Source organism: Prosopis cineraria, unplaced genomic scaffold, assembly GCF_029017545.1.
Source record: "Prosopis cineraria cultivar Desert tree isolate PC_DT_omini unplaced genomic scaffold, ASM2901754v1 PC15, whole genome shotgun sequence".
Lineage (NCBI taxonomy): Eukaryota > Viridiplantae > Streptophyta > Magnoliopsida > Fabales > Fabaceae > Prosopis > Prosopis cineraria.
Window position 1 is genome coordinate 159,681 of NW_026555346.1, and position 6,885 is coordinate 166,565.

At 34.2% G+C, this 6,885-nt stretch overlaps 1 pseudogene; it reads right to left on the reverse strand.

Moving 5' to 3' along the window:
- Window positions 1-808: 808 nt before the first annotated feature.
- LOC129294507 (E3 ubiquitin-protein ligase SDIR1-like) lies at window positions 809-4,364 on the reverse strand (annotated as a pseudogene).
- Window positions 4,365-6,885: the final 2,521 nt, after the last annotated feature.

The following is a 6,885-nucleotide window of genomic DNA, read 5'->3' on the forward strand; positions in this document are numbered from 1 at the left end:
CCCATTCAAGTCTGTTTAATTTAGAGACCAACATGATGAATTCCTTCTCTCTAAGGACGAGCAATCAATGGAGCTCTAATTGATCATATGTAAGTGAGGACTGCTTTCTGAATGTTGATGGATCTGTACAAGTGCCTCATTTAGGGAAAGCTCATGCGAGGGAGTTTTGAGAAATAGCAAGGCTAAGAGGATTTTGGGTTTCTGTCACAAGTTGGAACCTTATCCACCAGCCATAGCTGAAATCGAAGGTATTAAAAGGGGTCAGGGATTGGCTGGAACTAGGGTTGTAGATATGTCAAAGTAATTACCGACCGTGCACAGGCAATTAACAAGATTACTAGGGACTTCAGAGAAGACCACCGTATCATGACATCCTTTAAGAAGCTGTAATATAATGCCTACAGTTTGAGACTGGGATAATTTCTTTCGAGTTTCAGTAAAGGGAAAATTTTTTGTGCTTCAGCCAAATACTCTCATATTATGGTTGATAATTATATGTCTTTGATCACCCCCCCCCCACCTCGCTGCATGGATGTGTCTGGTGATAATAGGCAAAGGAACTGTAATAGAAACGCTTTGTAATCTCTCCTTTCAATTGTTAGTTTCAACTTCTATTAAAAAGGGGGAAATCCTGAGAAACTTAGCAATTTTAATGGGAACCAAGCGTTGTACAACTTGTCATCCGATTGTTAACTGGCTCCTGAGATGCCTATGTCAGGGTAATTACGCTAATTCCAGTGATGACCTACTCATTTTTTGCACGTAAGTCAGAGCTCTTTACACATGCATACATATGCGCAGGTATTCATTAAACCAAGTCTGATGTACTATTGGCTTCACTAGCTCTGGTTTCTTGCCATTCAGATCCGGCTCCAAATTTACCGATGGGAGATGTTCCCTGTTGCTGCAGCCAAGGATCAATGCAATTAGCATGAAACTGCAAAAAAGACTATCAACTAGGGTTTTGTTATTATATCAAATTGAGGAGGGAAAAAATGAATATAAGTATATCAACCTCAAATTTTATGATATATCTTCAAAGCCACTAGAGTTTTAGGTATTTATTTAGTAAAATAATGCTCCCATGAGACAAAATTGGCCATCAAATATCTATGCTGCTGATAGGACTAACAGAATTGAGCAGAGATTATGAGAGAAATATGCTGGCATTCTCTATTACAAAGGGAAAATGTAGAGAATACAACCACTAATATCAACTCACTCACTGGAAATCTCCTCCCCTAATCAAACAGAAACGTGAACACCCCAACTAAACCTCACACAGCCTGGTTTTCGAGAGACAGGACCTCTCCACTCTTAGAACAATCTCCCTGACTATCACTTACTCCCACACCCATGTACGCACCCCTCCCCCCAACCACTAACAATCAGAACAACCGTTATCCCTGACAAGCTCTCCTTGCTGAATATTCTGGGCTTTGCTCCCTTTGGGCTTCCTCTCATATACCCGGCCCCATCTCTTGGCTTCAGGCCCATTAGCTGCACACATGTGCAGTCCATGATAGATCAAAGATAGATTTCTCCTGGTGGGGGGAGGGAGCATGGCAGGCGAGGTGAGACCCACACTGACAGTTTAATCTCATACTTTTCTTTTCCTTTTCTCTACTCTGCCCCCTCCAGCCAATGGAGACGTCTAAGTCCTTGAAAATCCCAAACAGGCCTTAGAGCTACCCAAATGCATTCATGACATAAATGACACGTCTTATAAGGGAGAATACCTAGCAAGTCCACCTCGTAATAATCACTCCAGCATGTCCAGTTTAAACTCTGGCTGTATGGCATTTGACAGGCTGTCAGTCATACTCATAATTTGTGGCAACTATAAAAATTGATAGACTCTTAGGATTTACAATTGCAAGCATGCTCTTCCTTCCAATGACGTTCAAGGTAACACGATATTAATTTACCATATTGAAAGGATAAATGACTTGCACGTTAGTTTGCAGTGTGGTGCTGGAAATATGAAAATCTGGAATCTAATTCTAGTTGGATTAGGATTTGTTAAGAATTATATTTTATAGTCTTTAATTTAAAGTTTAGGATTTAGTTTAAGATTAGATTTATCTTCACTTGAATAGAGATTGTCTTAGGATTTTTTTGTTTCACTATGATTAGGATTTAGGCTCTATAAGTAAGGCCTAGACTCTTCATTTGTATTCACTTGTCCTATTGAATAATACTCAGGATTATTTTGCTGTATCTATCTCTACCTCAACTTGTGTTTTCTCAAATTCTCCTTTCTCTCTCCCCTTCCCCTTGTTTCACATCATGTGGACTTACAGAACATAACATTCAAAAGGAGTGGAAATAAGAAACTAATTATTTTCCAAGTAAAGCTACGAAATTACGAACCTGGAGCAAGCAAGGCAAGCTATGGAGTAGATCTCCAACATTTACTTGCTCCAGATAGACATTGCAAGTCAGCTCATCATGAAGAAGCTTTCATGCTCCCAGCTGCATTTGAGGTATCTTGTTTCTTCTGCCAGAAAAAGAAAGCAGTAACTTATGCCTCTGCCAGTGGTAAATTTGCAAAGAAAATGGTGACAGTAGGGATAAATACGCGCGCGCGCGCGCGTTTTGGGAGCTTGGTATGACCTCTTGTTCTGAGCTCAATATCCAGAAATTAAAATAGAGATAAAATACAAAAGTTCCAACTGATTGAGAGAATAAAATCCACACACACAAAATGAGTAGATGTCCATCTCTCATGGCATGCCAAAAGTTCATTAAAATAAGACAGCTTTAGGAATAACATAAGAACTTTCTTATTTAAGACAGGCATACCAAAATGAGAATACAACTCAATAGGACTTGTTGAATTTCTCATGAGCTTCTGCAAAATTCACTCGTTCTTAAGGCCGGGTAATTAAGGAGCATGGATATGGCTGATACCTTAGTAGATGTAGAAGATGAGGCCTGTTGAATTAACGAATCACTAGTGTTAAGAAAAGCATATTCTTCTCAGATAATCAATACCGAAAAATTTCAAAAGTGCGCATAAAAATCGAGCAAATTCCCATTCACCAATCAATTTAAAAAGATCTTACAAAAGTTTAATCCAGTAGAAGACACATTTATTTTAAGCTTTAAGTACACATGAATTCACAACAAAGTTGGCAAAAAATAATAAATAAAAATTAACCAGTTCAATTGAGAAATGACCGCCTATGGAGAATAATGAAACGGAGTTCACAAGAGCAAAAACAAGAAATGTGTCTTCATGAATTCCTCAGGTTGGATACAAACAAAGGGCATTACTACTTTCCAGATCACTACAGTATAAGGTTAATTTATTGCTTTCCAGAGACCAAAGTAACAAATTGGTTGTCAAAATTTTTCTCTAAATAATGTGCCTATCGTATTATTAGCTTTCATATGCTTCGTTGGTAATACTAATTAACCATTGTTCAAAGTATTTTAGATATTTAAGGAAGAATTTCCATTATACATGTACCAATTGTTATGTATAGAGCTCACATTACTTAATGTTCATATTCTATTGACAAATAAAGAAATCATATAGGTTTGAAACTTTCCAAAATCAGATCAAAAGAATATAACAACTGGTGTGAGTGATTTCTTACTTTCGGGAACCAGAAACCTTGTATTTGTGGACAGGAAGAGCACTGATCTCTTCCTCAGTCATCGAAGGTGCAGGAGGAACGTTATCTGAATCCACAGCTCTTAAAGTTTCATGATTTGAAAAATAAAAATATATATATTTGTAAAATTATATGGCACGCAATATGAACATGAACACATAAATTAACTGCCATAAAAATGATATTCAAATTAATTCAAAATTCTAGTAAAGATCAAAATCAAAGTCCATATCAAAAAATATAACTACAAACCTAAATCATCAAACTACCGATCAAGAAGTGCAAGCTGAAATTTGAGACCTTGCAGACGCCCACGAGTTGAAAGTGCTATGATGGTGGCATGTGCAAATGCAGTTCAGTGTGGCCAAAAGGGCCACTGCTTGCTGCTCCATGAGCTAGGGCCTGTGCTTGAAGCTGATGACAAGTTGCATACATTCTTAACATTGCAGTCATCATGCAGACACCAAGCACCAGCTAGAGCTACAGACAATAATTAAAGAAGACCCTTGTATCACTTTGACTGTAAAAAACATCATTGCTTCAATTAAGTAACTGGCATCCCGTGTTTACACACCAAAAATATCCTACCAGAAAATTTGGTGATATCTGGTGAGAGTTTAATATCATAAATAGCAAGAGGACTGCAATAAATAAAAAAAGCAACATGTGAATGAGACATTGAAGAAAAATAAGATGATTGCTATTCCAAAAAACAAGAATATTAGTACCTGTAACAAGAAAAGTGAGTAAACTGGGATTACAATGCCGCTATTTATAATTGCTGAAGGAAAAATAAAATCAAATTTACATGTCAAATGTAACACACCAAAATTTTTTTTTTTTTTAATTGGCTTCAACTTACACACTATAACATTTCAGATAAATTTTTACCTCCCACATGCCATTAGGCTAAATCACATTTGTCCATCCTTATACTCCCAACAAGTAAACTAAATCACATTTGTCATCCTTATACTCCCAACAAGTAAACACAAGCCAGTTATTTGGCCTTATAATCATGCCATTTTAACCAATCCAAAGTAAACCAAATATTAAAATTACAGTCATCCAAATTGTACCAAAAATAGAAATAGTTTGAAAGGCATGATTACATTTATATATTCATATAATTGACAATAAACATAAAAAAAAGTCCTAATATTGGCAATATAACACATTATAAATCATAAATTAAATACCCAAAAGAGACAGTGGATCTATACCACTAAACCTCTGGGACTCCTCCACGTGTCACTCGTGGCTCTTCTCCTGAAAATTGTTAACCACATAATGAGACTCAAAAGTCCCAGTAACCAAAGCCAATTTATGATAGTGTATACAAACAGTTAAGTGTGTGCTTACTAAGTGAGAATTAAAAATAATATAATTCCAATAAATATAAGAAATAATACAATACACACAAACAACCATCCTTATATCCCTCCATTAACCTCGAGCCGTAGCCCTCACTCGGTGCTAAATTACCCGGCCAAAGGTAGATTAGCCCGAGCCCTTACAAGCCACCTATTGAGCTCCAATAGAGGCGTACCACGTGGCACATAATTACAACAATAATAGCAAGTCTCCCAACACCTCCCACAATAATCAAACAAATTCATAATAATATTGCACAATTATACAATATTACAAAATTCATAATTTGCTCAATAATCACCCAATTAACATGAAGTAACACTAATCACAAATTAAAAGCATGGTTACCTTGTGGCTTTTTCAATAAATTATTCCTTAAAATTTCTCTCTCACCACAATCTTCACCAGTAATACAATCTACAAATAACATATTATTTATAAATATTAGTTTCAATTTTTGAAACTAATAAAATAATTCTAATAATAGAATTAAAAATATAATATAATTTCTAATCTCAATCTTAATACAAATCTATAGTTAATACTATTAAGTATAATTTTTAACTCCTCTTTTAATTATCAATAAACATTAATAATCTAAAAATCAACTTCTAAACTAATTTCTATTATCAAAATTTTCTTTTTATTTATAAATTCGCACCTAAAATACTCAAAAATTAAAAATTGAGTCTCTAGCTTAGAATCATAATCCTATAACCATAATAATTCATTTCTCATCCCAAATAATCATCTAAACCTCAATAAATCAACATATATTTTCAGATCTAGTTTAGAATTTAATCCATAAGTCATAAATTCAAAGATCATTAACAAATTTATACTCTATAACATTTATTATACTACTGACAACCTCAAAAACCATATTTATTCAACATAAATTCATCCCTCTTCCAGATCTTAAATTTTCTACCACTACAAACTCAGAAACTAAAGAAGAAGGATGACTAAGAAAAATTTTTAGAACACTTACTTAGTCTTGAAAAGCTTAAAAACACACCCTAAATATCCTATTAAAAACTCTTACCTTAAAACCCAGCACCGGTGAATTTGGCTCACAGATGCTCTCTCTGCCGAAACTCACGCACGAAAGAAGGAATGAAGAAATGAAGGAACAGTGAGTTTTTATAAAAATTCAGTGGGTCCCACATTCTTTTTTAATTATTTTCTCTCTTCTTCTTCTTTTTTTTTATTATTATTTTATTATTGTTACTGTTGAGGCGGCGGACGAAGCAAATTCATTTTCTTCTTCTTCTTCCTTTTTTTTTTTTGCATACCTTTTTTTTTATAATAATAATTTAATAATATTTTTTTAATTAATTTTTTTTAAAAAAATTAATTTAGAATTATATCCTAAGTTAGATTTAATGATCATTTTCTACTAATTTATTTACCTTTAAATATTATTTTTTTTTAAATTTCTATTAATCTAAATTAACTATTAAAATTTAAATTGAAATGTTACATCAAAGTCACCAAAGGTATGAGTTCCACTACTACACTTAATGATAAATGAAACACAAAGTTCATACCTGTATCCGTCTCTCAGGTCTAAATCCTGAAAATCCATTTTTAATATCTGCCCTAGCTCCTCGAAAGACAAAAGTCATGGCTCTACATATCTGGAAAATATAATTGAAGCTTCACAGGTCAACTACATCAGAATGAATGATCAAGATATTTTAGTGTTTTAAAATATTGCTTGAGTACAGACTAAAAAGTTTGATAGCATTCACACAAAAGGCAAATAGAGCAAGGTAAAACAATCTCAAATAATAGGTGCTTATTCAATGGAAAATATGTTCAACATAAGAAATTTTGACCCAACAGGTATCATCCCTAAAGCTTCCCCACTAGTTCACAATATTTT